Genomic DNA, 23,107 nt, shown 5'->3' with positions numbered 1-23,107 from the left:
TCAATTTTAAATTTTTCAGTTCTTCGAATTTTCAGCTTTTGACGTATTAAATTTTTCGTTTCCAAAATTTTCCAATTTGTAATTTCTCGAGTTTTAAATCTTTACTTTTAAATTTTTCAGCTTTTGAACTTTAGAATTCTTGGGTTTTGAGATTTTTTGATTTTTAAATCTTCAGATATTTCAACTGTTTGATTTTTCGAATTTTCGTTTTCAAAATGTTTCAGTTTGTGATTTCTCCGGTTTTCAATTTTATATTTTTCAACTTTTCGGCTTTTGAACTTTTCTGTTTTGCAATTTTACAATTTTTTGAATTTCAATTTTCAGATATTTTAATTCTTAGATTATTCATTTCTCTGTTTCCTCGGTTTTTCGATTCGCGACTCTTCTGGTTTTCCAATTTCAATCTTAAAACTTTTCAAATTTTGGATTTTTCCATGTCAAATTTTCCAATATCTTCAGTTGTACGATTTTGTAGTTTTTTAATTTTCCAGCTAGATTTTTTAAGTTTTCGATTTTCCAAATTTTCCTTTTTTCAATTTTGAAAATTTGAATTTTCCGAATTTTCGATTTTTCAATTTTATGATTTTGCAATTTTTGAATGTTCCAGTTGGATGTTTTAAATTTTCGAATTTCCAAATTTTCTATTCTTCAATTGTTCTAGGTATTTTTTTATTTCTCAATTTTTCAGTTTTTAAAATTTTCGAATTTTCAGGCATCAGATTTTCGATTTGTAAATTTTCAATTTCCATATTTTAAATTTTTTAAATGTTCCATTTTTCGATATTTAAATTTTTCATTTTTCAATTTTTAATTTTTAAATGTTTCGTTTTTTATAAATTTTTGTTTTTTAATGTTTTGATTTTTGTATTTTCTGATGGTTCAATTTTAAAACTTTTAGCTGCACAATTTTGAACGTTTTCGAATTCTTAATCATCCAAATTTTTCTATTTTTGTTTCTGAATTTTTCAATTTTGAATTTTTCGATATTTAAATATACGATTTTTCAATTTTTCCTTTCCATATTTTTCAGTTTGTGATTTCTTCGGTTTACAATTCCTGAATTCTGCAATTTTTTGATTTTCTAATTTTTAGATAGGTACTTTCTTTTCTAATTCTTTGTTTCTTCAGTTTTTCGATTCCGATTCTTCTAGTTTTCCATTTTAAATTTTAAAACTTTAAAAATTTTTCGGATGTTCCATGGAGAATATTTCAATTTCTTCAGTTATACGATTTTGCAGTTTTTTAATTTTCCAGCTAGATTTTTTAAGTTTCCAATTTTGTAATTTTTTCAATTTTGAAATTTTAAATTTTTCAAATTTTCGATTTTTCAATTTTATGATTTTGCAATTTTTAAATGTTCCAGTTGGATTTTTTAAATTTTCGATTTTCCAAATTTTCTATTTTCCAAAATATCTATTTTTCAATTGTTCTATTTTTTAATTGCCCAATTTTTAAGTTTTTAAAATTTTCGAAGTTTGAGTCATCCGATTTTTGACTTTTAGATGTTCTATTTCTCTACATATTTTAAATTTGTCAAATTTTCCATTTTCCGATATTTAAATTTTCAATTTTTAAATTTTTAAATTTCCGATTTTTCAATTTTTTTTTATTTTTCAATGTTTGGTTTTTTCATTTTTTGACTTTTGTATTTCCCAATGTTTCAGTTTTAAAACCTTTGGCTTCACAATTTTGAACGTTTTCGTTTCTTAATCATTAAAATTTTTCAATTTTTAGTTTTTGAATTTTTCGAATTATGAATTTTTCGATATTTAAATTTTTTGAATTCACGATTTTCCAAATTTTCAGTTTGTGATTTCTCCGGTTTCGATTTTATATTTTTCAACTTTTTAGCTTTTGAACTTTTCAATTTTTCAATTTTACAATTTTTTGATTTTTCAATTTTTAGATATTTCAATTCTCTGTTTTTCAGTTTTTCGATTCCGATTCTTCTAGTGTTACATTTTCAATTTTAGAACTTTTCAAATTTTAGATTTTTCAGATTTTTCATGAAAAATTTTCCAATATCTTCAGATTTTGTAATTTTATAATTTTCCTGCTAAATTTTTTAAGTTCTCAATTTTCCAAATTTTCCATTTTTCAATTTTGAAATTTTGAAATTTTGAAATTTTCGATTTTTCAATTTTATAATTTTGCGAATTTTAAATGTTTGAGTTAGATTTTTTAAATTTTCTACTTTTCAATTTTCAAATTTTTAATTTTCCAATATCTTGATTTTTAAATTTAAAATTTTTTTCACTTTTTAAAATTTTCGAATTTTCAGTCATTAAATTTTTTGATTTTTGCATTTCGATTTCTCTTTTTTTCAAATTTTCCATTTTCCTATTTTTAGATTTTCGGTTTTTCAATTTTTAAATTTTCGGTTTTTCAATTTTTCGGTTTTCTACTTTTTTGATTATTCAACGTTTCAATTTTTAAATTTTTTAAATTTTCGATTTTTTAATTACTGGATTGTTAATATTTCAATGTTTCGTTTTTTCATTTTTTGACTTTTGTATTACCCGATGTTTCAATTTTATAACTTTTAACTTGAAAATTTTGAACATTTTCGAATTCTAAATCATCCAAATTTTTCAATTTTTCGATTTTGAACTTTGGATATTTAAATTTATGATTTTTCAATTTTTCGTTTCCAAAATTTTTCTGCGGTTATCAATTTTATATTTTTCAACTTTTTAGCTTTTGAACTTTTCAATTTTTCAATTTTACAATTTTTTTGATTTTCCAATTTTTACATATTTTAATTTTTGGATATTCCAATTCTTTGTTTTTCAGTTTGTCGATTCCGATTCTTCTAGTTTCCCATTTTTAACTTTGGAACTATTCAAATTTTAGATTTTTCAGATTTTTCATGAAAAATTTTCCAATATCTTCAGATTTTACAATTTTATAATTTTCCGGCCAGATTTTTTAACTTTTCAATTTTCCAAATTTTCTATTTTTCAATTTTGAAATTTTGAAATTTTCGATTTTTCAATTTTATAATTTTGCGAATTTTAAATGTTTGAGTTAGATTTTTCAAATTTTCTATTTTTCAATTTTGAAATTTTTAATTTTTCAATATCTTGATTTTTCAATTTAAAAATTTTTCAGTTTTCGAATTTTCAGTCATCCAATGTTTTAATTTTTGGATTTCCATTTCTCTATTTTTCAAATTTTCCATTTTCCGATTTTTAAATTTTCGGCTTTCTACTTTTTGATTATTCAACGTTTCAATTTTTAATTTTTTAAATTTTCGATTTTTTAAATTCTGGATTGTTAATATTTCAATGTTTCGTTTTTTACATTTTTTTTACTTTTGTATTGTCCGATGTTCAATGTTATAACTTTTAGTTTGATAATTTTGAACGTTTTCGAATTCTTAATCATCCAAATTTTTCAATTTTTCGATTTTGAACTTTTCGATATTACGAATTAATATTACAAATTTACGATTTTTCAATTTTTCGTTTCCAAAATTTTTCACTTTGTGATTTCTGCGGTTAACAATTTTATACATATTTTTCAACTTTTTTGCTCTTGAACTTATCAATTCGTCAATTTTACAATTTTTTGATTTTTCAATTTTTAGATATATCAATCCTCGTTTCTTCAGTTTTTCGATTCCGATTCTTCAAGTTTTCTATTTTTAATCATAAAACTATTCAAATTTTAGAATTTTTAGATTTTCCAGGAAAAATTTTCCAAGTTCTTTATATTTTGCAATTTTGTAAATTTTGAATTTTCCAAATTTTTAATTTTTTATTTTTGAAATTTTCGGTTTTTCAATTTTATAATTTTGCGATTTTTGATTGTTTGAGTTAGATTTTTTAAAAGTTTGATTTTCCAAATTGTTTATTTTTCAATTTTGAAATTTTTAACTTTCCAATGTCTTGATTTTTCGATTTCAAAATTTTTCAGTTTTTAAAATTAATTTTTCGATTTTTCAAAAACTGTATTGTTAATTTTTCAATGTCTCGTTTTTTACAATTTTTCGTTTTTTCATTTTTTGGCTTTTGTAATTCCCGATGTTTCAATGTTAAAACCTTTTAGCTTCACAGTTTTCGAATTTTTATTCATCCAAATTTTTCAATTTTTTGATAGGAGTATTTAAATTTTTCAAATTTTTGATATTTCAATTTTTCGGTTTTAATTTTTAGATTTTGTTTTAGTCCTTTTACGATTTGCTCTTTTTCGAGTTTTCAATAAAAACATTTCAAATTCTTCTTTCTTCAATTTTTCGTTTTGCAATTTTTTGTTTCCAATTTTAAATCTTTCAATTTTCCGATCCTTCAGCTTCGTTTTTTCAATTTTTCTAGTTTTCAATGATACCATTTTCAATCTTTCAACTTTTGATTGTTTCAATTTTTCGATTTTACGATTTTTTCCTTTTCAACATACAGATAATTAAATTTTTCAATTTTGGGTTTTTTCTCTGGAGTATTTTGAATTTTATATTTATCAGTTTGAATTTTTAAATATAGACTGATAAGATTTTGCACTTTTTTTCAAAATTGATTCTAGGTTTACGATAATTATAATAATTTTGAAGGAAAATTAGGCATTAGAACATTAGGTTTTGCAATTTGGATTTTTTTGTGAAAAGTGCGGGCGTATGTTATTTTATAAAATTTAAATAGCATTTACCATGTAAAATTTTGAGATGACGTCATGAAATTCTTGGTGGGAGTGATCAGACAATATTCAAAGTACAGACAGACGCAAACGGAGGACCTATTTTTTCATCAGTCATGAAAAATGGAGAAGAATTTTTTACATCCGATTTTTGTCTTTTTTAATACATTATTAAGATTAGTTCAATGTCAAGAAACATTTACTCTAAAGGTAACAGAATTTGTGCAAATTCATTTCAATAGTTTCTAGTTCACAATTAGGAAAAAATAGGTAGAGTATAATATGACGTTTTCCAAACCAAAATATCTAAAAATAAACCCCATATATTTTTTAAGTCAACACATAAATAGTTCGTCACACTTTAGTTGGTAATTCCCTCCGCCTAGTTTCCTTAGATCCGCGTCAAGCCGCGCCGAATCCACTCCACTTAATTAACATAAACAATTTTAATTTTCGTTTGCGGCTCTGTTTACTTTAAGAACATGAATTCATTAACATTTCAGTGTCAAAGTTTCTACAAAAGCATGATTCAAAGTTTAATTTTCCAGCAACTTACTTAAAGCCACGCTTTTTTGCTCCGCTGCACTTAGCATATTAAAGTGTTAAGCACATTCAAGCAATCAGAACAGAAGAGGCAGAAAACAGATAAAGAGAGTGTACAATGAAAAGGAGTAAACTGTATAATATGTTCTCCTCATCAGCTAATGTTACCCCAGAGACGCGGTTCAATTCTCGAAACACTTGTGCCTTCTTACTGGAGCTTTACTGCACACTTACATGCTACTTTCCAGAATCGTCAGTTTATCTTAATGGCTTCCAATTAGAACGGAAAGGGGTTAAACTCCTGCCAGGGAAATATCTCAACTTTGAACTAAAGATTTAGCTTAACTGAAACAGAGTTATTATGGCAAACATTTGTTTCCCTTCGGCGCGGAAAACTTATTTAGAAAAAGCACCTTGTCTAGAAAACGACTCTCTACCCTTAGAAATATTGTAGAATAGAAAACGGAGAAATTATTGTTATTATACTACTGTTATTTCATATTCGCCAAATTGTAGCATTCGATTTGCTTCCTGTGGGACGATTCAATCTGTCAAAGCACAGGCCAGGTTTGGATACGAGATGAAAATTTCGTCTATAACGCACTTCATTTTGCTTGAAGGAAAAAGGACGCGGTTTCTTGCTATGCACGGAATTTCCTTTGTGAAGCATACCTGAGGTGACATGTCATATTTGTAGCATTTATCTCGTTTCGGAGCTGCAGGTGCACGTTTGCAATAAGAAAAAGCTCCTGTGAGATATTTCGTCCGAATTCTCGTTTATCACCACGAAATTCATTTTGTGAGGGATAAAACAGTGCTGGAGGGACCGTTCGCAATCTTCGTCTGGGGAGAGTGGAGAGTAAGTGCGCTATTTTTCTGTAGTACACACATCAGCATTGCAATAATAATAATAATAAAAATAAAAATAGGAATTGAAGCGTTAGGTTCTAGAAATACTTTTGGATATTGGGTGTCTCGTGCTTTGTTTACACTTGAAACTGATAAACTTGAAAACTTGTCAAATCTCCACCTCTCAACTTCGTCCATTTCATAATCACAACTTTCCAACCGACCAAGTTAAAATCGCCCGAAAGTGTCCGATACAATTTCCCCGTTTTCCGCCGCCGCCGCCCCCCGATTAGCCCCGCCATTGGCGGCGCCTCGGAGCCCATTTCAAAACGTACAGGTCCTGGGGGAGCAGCGCCGTGAATTATTAGCAGGCCGTCTTCAACCGCACTCAGAAGCCTTCGACTTCCGCCGGCTTCTTGCAGCGCCGCCTCCCAGCGGTGCTAGAGAAAAACAGAATTATAGATTTAGAGAAGCTCACCGGAGAATAAGAAACTTGCTCCCCTTCTGGTTATAAAGAAAAAGTTTGAGTATATGCATATGGAGTGGCCATCCGAGCAGCCACTTACTGCGAAATTTATCGGAATGTGACTCGGACTCCGGTTTTTATTATTAAAGGTGGAGACTTGGCGAAGAGACGCGGCTTTAATGTGGCGGGGTGCCTCGAGGCGAATTTGTAATCGATAGGGGATGAATTCTTAATGACGGAGTTGCGATTCTCTGGTTTAAGACGGAGGAAGTCGTCATAAATTTTGTGTTTTTTGCGGCGAGTGAAAAACGGGTTGTTAAAAATTGTAGGAGGAATGCGAGAGAGGGGTTATTTATTAACTGGATTTTGCATTGTTTTGTGTTGGAGCAAATTGGAGTAAATGTAGGTTGAGTGGATTGATTTTGGTTCATTTATGCATTTTAATTTTTTAGTAGATAGCGTCATGGTTTGTTCGTGATAAAATATTATCATCAGTTATTAGAGCATCAATTTCCACACTAAAAACCCGAAAATAAATAAATTTAACAAAACAGAATTACAAATTACACAAAACTTTTAAATAGCCGATGAAGTGTATTTAAAGCGTTTCAAATAACAACCTGTATTTTTTGTCGGTTTGGATATTTTACTTACGATATTGTCGCATGTCTGCAAAGTCTCAAATATTGTAAATAATGTCTTTAATATCACGAATCTGTGCCTACTTTCTATAAACTCGTTAATATAATAAAAATGGAATGAAAGTGTCGGGAATTTATGAAACAATTGACTATTTATTTCAGTTCACACCTTTACTGGATTTTTCGTTTTATTCAGGTGGTAATATTTAAAGAAAAATTTTTGTAACAAAATTTAATTACTTGTAGAACAGCTTTTTATAGATTCTTGGAATAAACTTTCACAAAATTATTTATTATCCTGGCGCCTCCACCATTTTTGCGAAATTGAAATATTTACTTAGTCCTTACGTAAAGAATTTCATCATTGTGTTAATTTTATCAGAATCACAAATCTGCGTTTATTTTTTCGATATTTCTCAAAATAACGCAGAGAAACTACCTTTTATCTAAAAAAATTGTGGAAAGTTATTTCGATTAAATTTTCCTCAGCCTAAAAATGCAGTCCAATAAATCCTGCTTCTTTTAAACTTTATAAAATTTGAATTTGCGATGTTTGTTGGGTGATCATCTCCATAAAATAAAAACTAGTGCAGATAATTACTATGAAATATACTTAAAGCGAACAACTAATGGAAATAACTGTATTATCATTAGGGTACATGCTTAACTTTGATTGTTTGTGTTTTTATATTGAAAGAATGTCAAGGACCAAAATTGTTAATTAACCTTTTTTTTTCGCAGTTCTCTCTTGGGATTCTCCTTGAGTTCTCCTTCTCCATTTCTCGTTCCAGGCTTCTCGTTCTCGGATTCCTTCCCTTAGATTGTCTTTCTCGGATTCCTTGTCTTCGGTGCCTCTTCCGGATTTCCTTTCTTGAATTTCTTTTTTCACGTTTCCTCTTCTCGCGATTTTTCTTCTTGAGATTCTCTTCTGATTTTCCTTTTCGAGATAAACTTTTTCTGGGTTCCCTTTTTCGAGAATCTTATCTATCTTTTTCTAGATTCTCTTTGTCAGGATTCTCTTTTCCGGAATTTTCTTTCTCAGGCTCTACTGACTGTTTCTTTCGGTATTCTTTCTCTGGGTTTCCTATTTTGGACTTTCCTTTCCCGGAAGTCCTTTTCTCGTGATGCCTTTCCTATCGTGGTTTTCTCTCTCGGAATTCTTATCAAGTTTTCCTCGATCATTCTAAGCTTCTCGTTCTCGGATTCTCTTTCTTAGATTTTCCTTCTTGAATTTCCCGTCTTCTTTCTGATCTTCTTTCTTAAGATTTTCTCTTTCGGGATCTTCCTTCTCGGCATCTTTTTCTCGGGTTTCCCTTTATCTAGATTCTCTTTCTCGGTTTTCCCCTTTTCATAATTTACTCTCTGGGATTTTCTTTCTCAGAATTCTCTTTTTCGAGATTTTCTTCTTCTAGATTCTTATTTTTGGGCGTCTCCTTCCAGGGCTTCTCATTATCGAGATTCCCTTTCTTGGGATTCCCGTTGTGGTAATTCACGTTCAGGGGATTCCTGTTTTGAGGTTTCTTGTTCTAGGAATTTAGTTCTTGTGGAATTTTGTTCTCGGGATTCGTAGTCTTATTATTCCCTCTCCCGACATCCCTTTTTTTTGGGATTCCCGTTATAGGAATTTCCTTACGATTCTCTTCCTTCTTACTCCCACTCTCCGGATTTCTTTTCTCGGAATATCTCTTTCTCACGTTTCCTTTTCTACTTAATCCCTCTCTCGTCATTCCATTTTTCATGATTCCCGTTCTAGGAATCTCCTTTATCGGGGTTCCTGTTCTAGGAGTCCCCATTCTGGGGATTGTTGTCGTTTGGAATGCGTTTTCCGGGATTGTCTTTCTCTCGATTCCCTTTCTAGGGATTTTCTCTTGTGATTCTATCTCTAGGGATTCCCTTTTTCGGGATTCTTCTTGGGAATCTCTTCGGGTTCTCCTTCTAGATTTGTCGTTCTAGGTTACTCGTTCTCGAATTCCCTTTCTTAGATTGCCTTTCCCGGATTTCCCGCCTTGGATCTCTCTTCCAGATTTTCCTTCTCTCTGATCTTCTTAGAATTATCTTGCTTAAGAACCTCTCGTTCTGAATTTCCCTTCTCGACATGTTCTTCTCGGATTTGCCTTTATCTAGATCTCCTTTCTCAGTTCTACCCTTTTCGTAATTTACCCTCTCCGAATTTCCTTTTATAGAATTCTTTTTCGAGATTCTCTTCTTCTAGATTAGCAATTTCGGGACTCCCTTCTTGGTGTCTTCTTCTAGGGCCTCTCTTTATCGAGATTCCCTTTCTCGGGATTCCTCATCTCGTAATTCACTTTCTGGGAATTCCATTTTTCGGGGTTCTTGTTCTAGAAATTTCTTTTCTGGGAATTCCATGTCTTCCGATTCCCTTACTTCTTATTCCCTCTCTCCGGATTTCCTTTCTCTCACGTTTCCTTTTCTATTTAATTCCTCTCTCGTCATTTCCTTCCCGGCACATTCTTCCTGGTTTCCCTTTATCTAGACTCTCTTTCTGGATTTTCGCATTTTCGTAATTTACTCTCTCAGGATTTCCTTTCTTAGAATGCTCTTTTTCGAGATTCTCTTCTTCTAGATCATCATTTTCGGGACTCTTTTTTTTTGGCGTCTTCTTCCAGAGCTTCTCTTTATCGAGAAGCCCTTTCTCGGGATTCCCCTTCTCCTAATTCACTTTCTGGGGACTCCCTTTTTCGGGGTTTTTGTTCTAGGAATTTCTTTTCTGTGGAATTTTGTTCTCGGGATGCCCCACTCAGGATTCCTTTTCTTATTATTCCCTCTCCCGACATCCCTTTTTTTGTGATTCCCGTTATAGGAGTTTCCTTTCTGGAAATTTCATGTTTTACGATTCCCTTACCTCTTACTCCCTCTCCGGATTTCCTTTCTCGGGATATCTCTTTCTCACGTTTCCTTTTCTACGTAATTCCTCTCTCGTCATTTCCTTTTTCGTGATTTCCGTTCTAGGAATTTCCTTTCTCAGAATTCCTTTTCTCATGATTTTCTTTCTTCTTATTCCCTCTCTCGAGATTTCCTTTATCGGTGTTTCTATTCTAGGAATTTCCTTTCCCCGGATTCCCTTGTAATTTTCTCTCGCGATTCTGTCCCTAGGGATTTCTCGGTATTCTCCTCGGGTTCTTCATCTCGATTTTTCGTTCTAGCTTACTCATTCTCGGATTCCCTTTCTTAGATTGCCCTTCCTGTCTTGGATGCCTCTTCCAGATTCTTTTTCTTGGTTTCCTTTTTTCACGATCTCGAGATTTTTCTTCTTGGGAGTCTCCTCGGATTTTCCATCTTGGGGTAGACTTTTTCAGAGTACTCTTTCTCGAGATCTTATCTATCTTTTTCTAGATTCTTTTTTTCGGGATATTCCTTGTTGAAATCCTCTGTCTCAGGCTTCATTTTATCGAGATTCCTCTTCTCGTGATTCACTTTCTCGGGATTATCTCTGGGATGCCTTTTTGGAACTATTTCTTTCGGGATTCTTTCTCGAGGTTTCTTATCTTGGAATTTCTTTTCTCGAGATTCCCTATCCCGGAAGTCCTTTTCTCCCGTGGTTCTCTGTCTCCCGATTCTCATCGAGTTCTCCTCGATTGATTATTCCAAGCTTCTCGTTCTCGGATTCTCTTTGTTAGATTGTCTTTCTCGAAGTTCCCGTCTTGGAAGTTTCTTCCAGGTTTCCCTTCTTTCTGATCTTCTTAGAATCCTCTTTCTTAAAATTTTCTCTTTCGGGACTTGTCAGGATCTTCTTCTCGGGTTTCCTTTTATCTAGATTCCCTTTATCGGTTTTCCCCTTTTCGTAATTTACTCTCTCGGGATTTGCTTTCTCACAATTCTCGTTTTCGAGATTCTCTTCTTCTAGATTCTCATTTTGGGCACTTTCCGCGTCTTCTTCCAGGGCTTCTCTTTATCGAGATTCCCATTCTCGTTATTCACTTTCTGGGGATTCCCTTTTTCGGGGTTCTTGTTCTAGGGTTGCTTTCTGCGGAATTTTGTTCTCGGAATGCCCTTCTCAGGATTCCCTTTCTTATTATTTCCTCTCCCGACATCCTTTTTTTGTGATTCCCGTTAAAGGAATTTCCTTTCTCAGAATTTCTTTTCTCATGATTTTCTTTCTTCTTATTCCTTCTCTCGGGATTCTCTTTTTCGGGGTTCCTATTCGAGGAATCTCCTTTCTCGGAATTCTTGTCCTTGGAAATGTCTTTTCCGGGATTCCCTTTCTTGGGATTTTCTGTCATGATTCTATCTCTGGGGATTTTCTTTTTCAGGGTTCTTCTTGGGATTCTCCTCGGGTTCTCAATTTCGGTTTGTCGTTCTCGGATTCCCTTTCTTAGATTACCCTTCCCGGATTTCCCGTCTTGGATGCTTATTCCAGATTCTTTTTCTCGGTTTCCTTTTATCATGATCTCGCGATTTTTTTTCTTTTAGGGATAGACTTTCTCTCGGGATTCCCCTTTTAGTGATTCAGTCTTTCAGGATTCTCTTGGGACTCCTTCGCTCGAGAATCACTTTCTTGTGATTCCCTATATTGGGATCCCTTTTCTCCTTGTTTTTCGGGGTTCCTGGTTTAAAAATTTCCTTTCTGCAGAACTTTTCTTTCGAGATTCCCTCTCTCAGGATTCCCTATCTTCTCATTCCCTCTCAGGATTCTTTTTTGTGATTTTTTGGGTTTTTTTTTTCTAGAAATTTGGTTTCTCGGGATTACCTTTTTCGGGATTCCCTTTTTCGTGATTCCCTTCCTGCAGTGATTTCCTCTCTCGGATTTTCCTCTGTCGAGGTTCTAGGGGTTCCTTTTTCGAGATGGTTTTTCTTGGGATTCTTTATCTCGGGATTCCTTTTCTCTGTGCTTTATCCCTATCAAGTATGTTCGAAAGTTTTGTTGTGTATTGTGCACTGACATAAGTTTCAACGTACAATGGAGCAAAATGTTCTGAATATTATTATTATAATACTTATTTATTGTGTTCTCACATTTTCGAGAAAATGACTATATTTGTTTTTAATTTGATCAATTAAAAATTAGAGAGTGATTCATTCTATCAAATTTATTTCATCTAGACGACAGACAGAAGGAAATCGGAGACCACTTGACCATTTATCTTAGTCCACAGCTGTATTAGCTCTTATATTTTGTCAGATGATAAAATATTTAAAGAACTTCCGTCCTTGCCAAATTTATTTATTTGAAGGGTAGTTTCTTAAAGATTCTCGAAGTAAACTTTTTACTATTAAGTATTAATAATCCGAGTGCCTTCTCAGAATAACGATTTGTTACTTAAATATATTTTCTGTATCTCTTAAAACAGTTAAATGTTTGTTATCCTGGTGCCTCCCTATGTCTCCGAAAAATTCAAATGCTTAATTGAAATATTTCCTAAAAGAAGATCACACCACTGTGGATAATTAAGCGTCCTTAGGATAAGAAAACTATTTATTTTCCCTCTACATTTTAAATTAACGTTGAAAACGCGTTTCCTTGTGAGAAACTGAAAGTTCTCAAATCTATCAATATGGATCATTTATTTCCGTTCAGAGCTGTGTTTGATCTTTTATTCTGTTTAGCTAGTACGATATTTAAAGAAAAACATTCTTTCTTTCGAAGTTCAGTTCGTTGTAGAGAACTTTTTTTAAAATAATATAACCCACTTCTTGCAGAGTCCGCAATTAATGAGTAATCCAAAATTGCGATATTTTTTAATTTCCGTTCTAATTTTTAGTTTCGCAAACTCCACGACTGCTAATCCACCCCAAGCGCCTTATGATTCACTGCAGCATCGAACATAAATACATTTCTCTCCCTCTTCTGCATCTCCTAATCACCCCAAAATTCCACTCACATCTTTGACCCGCCACCTCACACCCAATCACCACGTTTTCAAAGCTATAACTTCCTCACAAAAAACTCGATGAATGTAAAGTGTCTTTGATTTTCTCAAATTACACCCTCCAGAAAGCACAGGAAAAGTTTTTTCTGGCGTATCCCGCCGCCATTACGACGATGCTATCCGTCTTCACACTCGAAGTCACACACCACAAATCGAATATGTATAACAACTTTTGATCAGATTCCTTCAGCTCTCTCCGACCAGAAAACGCAGATATATAAACAAACGTCGGCCCTATTCTGCACTTCTTCGCGGCTCACCTCATTTTTTCGCGCGTACTTCTTCGAGCGTACAGGCTGTGTCTTCTTTAAAATAGTTCAAAGCTAACTGGTTCGATGATTTTAATTCAGTTCTACTAAGTTATCGTCGAAGCACTGGTTTTATTCAATTCAACATTTAAAACTTATGCGAACTACCAACAAACCAGAGCGCACAATTCCAATTCATAAACCTGAGATGAAGGAACAAAATTCAGAAAGCGTTATCATCATCCAATATGCAATTCTAATACAATCTTCCATTATGCATACCGTCATATTCCGCTTTACCGCCGTATCTAAAACGTTCTTACCTGGTCGAGACGAACTAGCGCTTTGTTGTTTTATTTCTTCTGTTATATTTGCTCTAGTGTTGTGTATTACACGTGGATACTGAAGTGGACTCCACTTATTTCCAGTGCTCCTGAAAACTCGCTAAAACCAGACAGCTAACGTTTCACCAGCTTTTTATTATATCGCAAGTATTCGCTTCTAAAGAGTAAAGAGTCGATACTTGATTGTAAAGTGGGGTGTCAAGAGAGAATATAGCCTTTATTGCAGCGAACTTTACTACGCTTCACTTTTCAACAACTTGTAGCTAAGCAGATACTTGATGGCTTTCAAATTGCGAGCTTCGGGTGTAAAGTAAAAGTGGCTAAGGCAGAATTTCATTTTTGAGGGTCTGGAATGCGCTGTGAGGGTGCGTTTCGATTTTTCAATGCGAAAACTCAAAAACTACCATCTAGTTAGTAGGAAATAAATTCCACCACAAAATAACACAAAATTTCAAGATCAAAATGCTTCCAACATTAATTACCGCATTTCCTCTCTATGTGCGCGTTTTATTTAAGTTGTTTTTAGACGCGATGTTAAGCTTCGCCCTAAACCGATATACAGGATTTCTGTTTGCCTTCGGAGCAAAAAATTCGGGAAAGCATAATTAGTTGCTGTATAAACTGAACAAAGTTATACATCAAATTTTGTTTATTTATCTCTTTTATCATCCGGAAGGGATTATGTACATTACCACAGGAGAGGTAAATTTACTAAAGTTAGAGAAAGTTTTGCTGACATAAAATATTTCACGTGTAGGGGTATTTGTTAAATGGATTAATATCTCCAAAACGCAGAACAAAATTGTTGGAGGCGCTTTCATTTCGGAGAAGTATCGAGTGGGCTTAAGCGAACAAACCAAGAAATAATTGAAAATGTTAAAGCAAATTTTGTTTGGGGTTGTGCATCCTCGAGGCTTAAACGACAGACTTGAATTGATTCCTGGAACTAGTGGCGTTTTTTCGTCCGACTTTAGTTTAATCTGTCGCAAAAATTACACCAAAGCTATTTATTTTCTCGTCGTGGAAAAAATACCCAGAGGCGAGTTTTTTGTCAGAGCGGACAAATTACATCTTTATGTACAAAGACTTGTTAAATTAAACGCAAAAACTGTCGTCGTCGGCTAATAAAATAATATCCTATCATGTCCTTATTGAAAAGTCCTTTGTGGACAATTAGATTATATTATTTGTGTTTTGGGCTGTGTAATTCGCTACTTATTTTAAAAGAAAATCCACTCGAGACGAATCAAGAAATCATAAAAAGGCAATCTTTTGACTTGTAAAACAGAAAAACGCTGTTAATGGTTTTAATGTGAGACTGTGCTCAGTCAAATTACACACTTTGTAGTAATTAACACTGAATGGAATGACCCAGTTCGCTCTCCTACGAAATCCAGAACTTGAGAAAATAGATTTTTAAGCTTGGCGTATTGTGGAACGGAGAGAATTACATGAAGTAATGATCTCAACTAACTTTGTAAATTTTCAATGGACTATTAATTTTCTACAAGAATGCATGCAGTTTCCTCGCAACTTGGACAATTTCCATCATTATCTATCTTGTCTGCATGGTCATGAATACGCGTTTTTTTCTACTCATACATGTGAGGCCGTGCGAATTATGTTTCTACGTTAAGTCTGGCGATACCCAGTTTAATGAGTTTTCGAGGGAGGGCATTAAAAGTTTCACCACTGAAATGAAAATACGGCCAAAAACATTTTTTTTTCAATTTGTCGCTTTTTCGTTTTGTTGGGTTGGTGTTTCATTATTCATACATCATCCACTTTGATTTAAAAAAATTTTACAGCTCCGAAGTTTGCTGTGCAGTATTTATTAATTTTTAATGTGATGTCATCAACATTTTGGAAGGGATCAAAATATTAATTTTGATACATACGGTGAGAACTAGATACTAAATCGTTTTAGCGTAGTCTATAATCGGTTTAATACCGCATAACAATAAATTCACACAGTGCAGACAATCAAAGGCGGGAAATATGCAAATTTGTATTTTATGAGGTGCGAAATGGCAACTTTAACTATCGCACTGATTACTAGTTTCAAAAATATATTGTAAAATTTGATTCTGATGTAAAAATATTTTTTTATAATCAAACTTGGTTAAAAATAGTGATGGATTATTAAACTATAGGTTATTACTAATTTTGCTTAGTTTCAAAAATTTTCCAAAAAGCTGACTAGATGGTTTATGGACCGACCACAGTCTGTCACAGACAAGGACATGCAATTTTGTATTCTATGTTTTCTAGCTATAGCTGTGAACTCTCGTCTTTCATCCATTCTCCTTTCGTCCTTTCATCCAATTGTCCTCTTTGTCATCCTATTTTTGCATACATTCGTGATTTCAGTACTTAATCCCTTGTTTTCGTTTTTTCGCTTTCCTTTTATTAGTTCTATAGTCCTTTAGTTTTTTAGTCCTTAGAAGAGACGGCAGGGCGAGAAAACTGGAGGACGGGAGGAGAATAGGACAAAAAGGGTTAATAAAATTAAACGACTAACAAAAGAAAAAACGAAGGGATTAAAAGATAACAGGAGGAGAGGACCGGAAGACGGAGAACAGGAAGATGAGAAGACAACTGAGCGAGAGGACAAGAGGTTAAAGGTCGAACGGATCAAGGGACTAAAAGATTCATAAAACTAAAAGACTAGAAGACTAATGGAAAAATACTGAAGGACTAACGAACGAAGCGACGAAAGAAAGAAGGAACGACAGAACGAGAGGACGAAAGGATCAATGGATCAAAGCATTATTAACACAACTAAAAATCTAAAATGCCACTGGAAAACCATACTAAAGGACTAAAGAACGAAAGGATGAGAGGACGAGAGGACGATAGAATGAGAAGATCAAAGGACTAAACGAATAATAAAATTAAGGACTAGAGACTTTAACGAACGAAAAGACGAAGAGACTAGAAAACGAAAAGATAATGGGGCGAGAAAACGTGAGAACAGGAGAACGAAGAGGACGAAAGGACCAAGGGTTATTAATAAAAGAAAACTACAGACTAAGGGAAAACAAGAATGAAGAACTAAAAAGTGAACGTACGAAAGGACAAAAGGATGATAGGACGAAAGGATCAAAAGACTAAGGGATGAATAGAACTAAAATAGTAGACGACTAATGGAAAAAAGACTAAAGGACTAACAAACGAAAGGACGAATAAACGAACGTATGACAGGACGACCAGACTAAAGGACGAGAGGATAAGAGGACGAAAGAATTACAGGATTAAAAGATTAAGAGAACTAAAGGACTAAAAAGTTAATAGAACTAAACAACTAGAGAACTAAAGTAGAAAAGACCAAAGGACTACCGAACGAAAAGACGAAATAATGACAGGACGAGAGAACGAAAGGATCAAAACGTCAAAACATTATTAACAGAACTAAAAATCTAAAAACCATTGGAAAACAACATTAAAGGGCTAAAGAACGAAAGGATGACAGAAAGAGAGGACGATAGGATGAGGGGATCAAAGGACTAAAAGGTTAAACTAAAGGACTACACGACTAATGGGATGAAAGGACGCAAGAACGAAAAAATGACAGGACGAGAGGACGAGGGGACAAAAGGATCAAACGACTAAACGATTAAGAAAACTAAAGAACTAGAAGACATAATGAAAGTGAAGACCAAAAGCACTAATGAACGAAAAGGCTCAAAGGATTATTAATTAAAAAAACTAGAAGACTAATGGAAGACAAGAATCAAGGACTAAAGAGCGAAAGGACAAAAAACGTACGTATGATACGATGATAAGAGGACGAAAGAATCACAGGACTAAAGGACCAGATGACTAATGGAAAAAAGAGACTAAAGGACTAACGAAGAAAAAGACTACAGGACGAAAGAAGTAAAGGATGACAAGACGAGGGGACGGGAGGACAAAAGGATCAAAGGACTAAAGGGATAATAGAACTAAAAAAATCTAAGGGCCAATCGAAGACAATACTTAAGGACTAAAGAACAAAAGGATGAGAGGTCGAGAGGACAAAAGACAAAAGCACCAAAAGATTAATAAAACTAAGGTATAGAAGAGATTAAAGGAAAAAATTCCAAAGGTCTAATGAATGAAAGGACGAAAGGGCTGAAGGACGAAAGAACGCAAGAATGACAGGACGATAGAGCGAGAACAATAGCATTAAAAATCTATAGGACTATTGGAAAACAAAAACAAAGAATTTTAGCCCTTCCTTTCTTTAGAACGGAAGAATGAAAGTACAAGAGGACGATAGAACGAAAGAATCGTAGGACTGAAATAATAAAAAAAAAAACTAAAAAGACTAAAGGGTTAACAGAAAAGACTAAAAGATTAACGAATGAAACGGCGAAAAGAGAAAAGACGAAAGAATGACGGGACGAGAGAACGAGAGGATAAAAAGATCAAAGGACCGAAGTACTAAAGCACGTAAGGATGGAAGGTCAAGAGGACAAGAGAACCAAAGGGCGAAACGACCAAAAGACTAAAGGATTAATAAAACTAAAAGAATAGAGGACTAATGAAAAAAAGGTCAAAGGACTAACGAATAAAATGACGAAAGCTCGAATGGATGATAGGACGGGGGGACAAGAGGACGAGAGGACAAGAGGATGAGAGGACGAAAGAATTACTGGACTAAAGGATTAATAAAACTAAAGGAGTAAAGGATTAATGGGAACAAACTGAAGGACTAACGAACGAAACAACGAAAGAGTGACAGGATTAGAGGACGAGTGTACAAATGGATCAAAGCACTAAAGGATTAATAAATCTAAAGGACTAGAGGATTAATGGAAAAACGCTAACGAAAGGAAGAAAGAATGCATGGATGACAAGATGAGAGGACGAAAAGACTAATGGAGTAATAGACTCAAATGACTAAAGGGTTAATAGAACTAAAGAACTGGCAGACTATTCGAGAAAAGAACTAAAGGGCTAATGAACGAAAAAACGAGAGAACGAGAGGAGAAAAAGATGAAAGGACTAAAGGAATAATGAAACCAAAAAGTCATGTGAAACAAGACTAAAGAAATAAAGAACGAAAGGGCTAGATGACTAATGGAAGTAAAGTGTAAAAGACTAACGAACGAATGGACAAAAGGACAAAAGCGTTAAAGAAGGAAAGGATGGGAGGACGAGAGGATCAAAGGACTAAAGAATTAATAGAACCAAAGGACTAGACGACTAATGGAAGAAACTAAAAGGACGAAAGGACGGAAGAACGAAACGATGACAGGACGAGAGAATGAGAGGACAAACTAAGCACAGGTCTAAAGAATTTATATAACTAAAGGACTAAAGGGTTAATAGAACTAAAGGACAAAATGAAACATTAAAAAAGAATTAAAAACGAAAGATGAGAGTTCGAAAGAACGAGAAGATCAAGGGGCGAGACTGGAAGACAAGACTAAAGGAATGAACAATGAAAGCATGAGAGAACGAGAGGACAAAAGGACGGGAGAATGAGAAGACGAAAGAATCACAGAACTAAAGGATTTATATAACAGAAGTAATAAAGGTTTAATATAACTGAAGGACTCAAGGATTAATGGAGAAAAAAGACCAAAGGACTAATGAACGAAAGGATCACAGAACGAGAGAACAAGAGGACCAAAGGCGAGAAAATCACAAAGGACTAAACGTTTAATGAAGGAAAGGACCAAAGAACGTACAGATGACAGGACGAGGAGACGAAAGGACGAAAGGGTAAGAGGACGAAAGAATCACAGGACTAACGGATTAATAGAGCTAAAGGACTGAAGGGTTAATAGAACTAAAGGATGACAATATGAGGAGACGAGAGGACAAAACGGTCAAAGCACTAAAGAAGTAATAGAACTAAAAAGATAAAGGACTAATGGAAGACGAGGCTAAAGGACTAAAAAACAAAAGGATGAGAGCTTGAAAGGACGAAAGTACGAAAAAACGAAAGGAAAAAAGGACTACAGGATTAATAAAACTAAGGTATAGCGGACATAAACGGAAAAAAGACTAAAGGATTAACAAACGAAATGACGACAGAACGAGAGGACGTGGAAATGAGAGAATAAGAGGATTAGAGAACTAAAGGATTATTAATAGCAATAAAAAACTGGAAAACAAGAATTAGGGCTTTTATCCTTCCGTTCTTTATGAAAAGAATGAAGGGTTAATAAAACTAAAAGCCTAGAGTACTAATGAAAAAAAGGCTAAAGGACTAACGAATTAAAGGACGAAAGAAATCAAGGGCGAGAATACGAGAGTACAAGAAGATCAAAGGACTAAGGAAGGGTGAAAGAGGCACACTTTTTCCGGTTCGAAAAAACGAAAAAGTTCAAAACTCGAATTCTTGCCTCGGGAGTTGGAATTCGTGAAGTGAAATTCTGGTTTCCAGCTGATGTAGTAGCCATCAGGGTCACCACTGTGTCAATTTCACCTAGAATTAGGGAATTGCCAGATTCGAAAAACGGTTCTATGGAATGAAAAGGACCAGCGCTTCAAACTTCACTTTTAGAATTTTTCAGTGGCATCAGTATGAATTCGTTTAGGCTTGAGAAAAGTATAAATCTGGTGGTGTTAATTTCAAAAATTCCAAAAAATTCACAAAGTTTCAGAGTTCTATTCCAAGCCGTCGTTTCATGTTTCGGACAGATTATTATTATCGAATTAGTCTGAAATACATCGCAATAAAAATTATTTCCTCAAATTAAAATCACTCTGATTTATATTCCGGAACGTGAAATTTTATTAAAGGTAGAAAGAAAGACAATGATAAAGCAATATTTTAGGGATTCTACTATGCAGTTCAAAACCTTTTTAATAATGAAGGATCAAGACCGGAAAAAGTATTAAACCCGATGTTATTTACAGCTGTGTAAAGGATGTTATGTTAAATTTAAAGACCAAGTTTAAAGACTAAGGATATAACCATATATATCTCACTTGAAAGAATCATCTACCTGTCCTCGAATATTTCTAGAGATTTTAAAGCGTGTAGAACTTTACAATTGTCAACTCCTATTAAAATTCTTTCTGAAATTAGCTAGTTTTGTTTTTCGTTCGAAAAAAACCTTGCACAAAGTGCCGTGCTTTGATCAGATGTAGCTGTAATTACGTTTTAAAATCGTGAAAAACTCAGTCGAGCAGGTAATTTCCGACGAAGTGCGCTTTGTGCATTGTCGAATAATTATAAGCCTACATAAGAGCGCGCCTCCATCTTGACTTATAATAAATGCAACAGCAAAAAATCCCCGTTCAGTCGCCATTTCCCATCCAGTCATGAATAACGCGAATAAAAGAAAAGTAAACATAATTATGCCGCTGCTTTCGTGGCAGTCGTGAGAGACCCTTAGAGAAACTCAAATAGCCAGCTCTAACCCGGCAGACGATTCAATATTTCTATATTAAAAATGTTCCCGAGTCACATATGAATGGCTGAAAAGCGAGAACCCCACCTGCCGGGACACGAAAAACTGTATCCCCCAAAATTTGAATTTACGCCAATATTTCGCGAGTCAATTTTCCGAGCGAAAACAATTTTATTGCTTGCGTAATGTCTGAAATTTTTTACGCGCCTCTACGATGTGATTCGCGTCTGTTCCGTATCATCCCGTTCGATTCAAACGGAGTTTTCATTTTGCACTCTTCAATTGAAAATTGTTTTTCGCGGCTTGATCAAATTTCCCGAGGACGGCTCGTCACCGCCTGAAGTCTCATTTAGGAAGTCGGCGGCGACACTGCGTTCGAATACGATTTCGACAAAAGACATGTGCAATCTACCTGCCTGTCAGGGCGACAACGGAAGACGCGAACTAATATTAAATTCATATATAATAAACTCCGTTCCAGGAGTTGTTCGAAAATAATAAAAGGACGACTCTATCGACGCCAAGACATTATTGGAAGCTACACACGCTGGATAACAACTCCACAATAAATAATTAGCGCGCTTTGGAAAAATTAAATTTTTAATATCTGGACGATATATTCTTCAACGCTTTTAATACCTCAATTTGTCTTCATTTTCTTTGAAACCGAGCCAGAATTAAAAATTCGACCGCAGCGCCACCCCGCTGATCGTTTCCTTTCCTGCGGCTCAAAGCGGGTTCAGACATTTTTCTCTTGTATTTTTACACTCTAATAAACCGCCGCCACCTGCTGTCAATTATCCAGCTGTCAGAGCTGCCACATCAAAGCGAAACTCCGGTCGCGACATTTCCCATGTTATTTTAGCAAGTTGTAGCGACCCAAACCACGCAATTCGACAAGGGTTGTATTTTTTGTAACAAGAATCCCTCGTAGGTGCACAAATTATCCCCCTTTTCTAGCTAATACTCCAACCCTTCGTAATTAAAGGCGATCAGTGGTTTGTTCGAGCAGAGCTCTCCCTTACGGAAACGTAAGGCTTTATTAATACTCGGGGAATACCTTCTGCCGGAGTATGTACCTACCTGCGAAGGTACAGGTTCTGCTTGACAGATGCAATAAATAGCTGGGTTAATTTATAAAGAGGGAGATAAAACGAGGAATTTATTTCGATGCTGAATTAGCAGGTAATCACGAGAGGAGGGTTTTGTGTGAGTTGGGGATTTCTGGTCTTTTGTTTGAAAAGATTTCTTCCAGGAAACAAAAAAACTTGAACACTTTGTCGATTTCATTGATTGTGGGTATATAGTCACAGTTGTGTGTGACTAGTAGTTAATTTTGGTGTATGAAAACGAAAATAACACGACTTTAACCTGGTATATTTTTATTTTTAAACTTATAGCTTACTTGCAATTTCCTAGAAACGAATCTTAAGTTATGAAAAAAGTAGTCTTGGGTTAAATTTAGAAAACAATTTCCCTGTTTTAAGAGTTTGAGGAAAATTAAATAAGTCAGGTCAGGTCACGTTAAGTTGTGTTAGGTCAAGTCAATTTAGATTAGTTTAGGTCATCAAAGTACGTCAGAGCAGCTCAAGCCAGGTCAACTCAAGTCAGCTCAGATCAGATCAAATCATGTTAGTGAAATCAATATTTCGAACAAATTCTTTATTTGGTTTCTAATTCAAAGTGTAAAATTTTTATTGGAATGGACATTTAAACTTTGTATATATTTATACAACAAGCAAACGTAAAACGTAGTTGTGGATTAATAAGATTCAGATATAAAAATGTGCTAGGGGATGAACAGATAAATTTTAATTTATTAAGATTTATAGTTTTAAAATACTTGCAAAGTGTCAGTAAAATCGACGATTTTTCAAAATAAATTTTGAAATTTTGTTATAAAATTTTAATTTCTTATTCATAAATTTTAATCAGTTTCTGCTTTTGTTTCCTGCGATATCTTTTGCTTGGCTTTTGCTGTGACTCCTCTTTTAACTGATATTTAAGTCTTTTTTTAAATCATCTTCATCTATAGTCCTCTTTCATTAATTATTTGGGTTTTCGCTAACGATTTTCAATGTCTGTGATTTTACTTAGAAGGAGAGGACTAAGGGATATGAGATTACAAGAAATTATTAAAAAGT

The 23,107-nt window shown here is 34.0% G+C and overlaps 1 protein-coding gene across 4 annotated transcripts in view; it reads right to left on the bottom strand.

Annotated features, from left to right (window-relative positions):
• LOC135127731 (chaoptin) overlaps nt 1-23,107 on the bottom strand; it is a 477,252-nt gene that overhangs the window by 169,221 nt on the left and 284,924 nt on the right. The gene's annotated exons all lie outside the window — the stretch shown is intronic.

Source organism: Zophobas morio, unplaced genomic scaffold (genome assembly GCF_036711695.1).
Source record: "Zophobas morio isolate AGI-343-1 ecotype UQ-CSIRO unplaced genomic scaffold, CSIRO_AGI_Zmor_V1 ptg000012l, whole genome shotgun sequence".
Lineage (NCBI taxonomy): Eukaryota > Metazoa > Arthropoda > Insecta > Coleoptera > Tenebrionidae > Zophobas > Zophobas morio.
The sequence above is the reverse complement of the archived record's forward strand: the minus strand, read 5'-3'. Positions and strand labels throughout refer to the sequence as shown.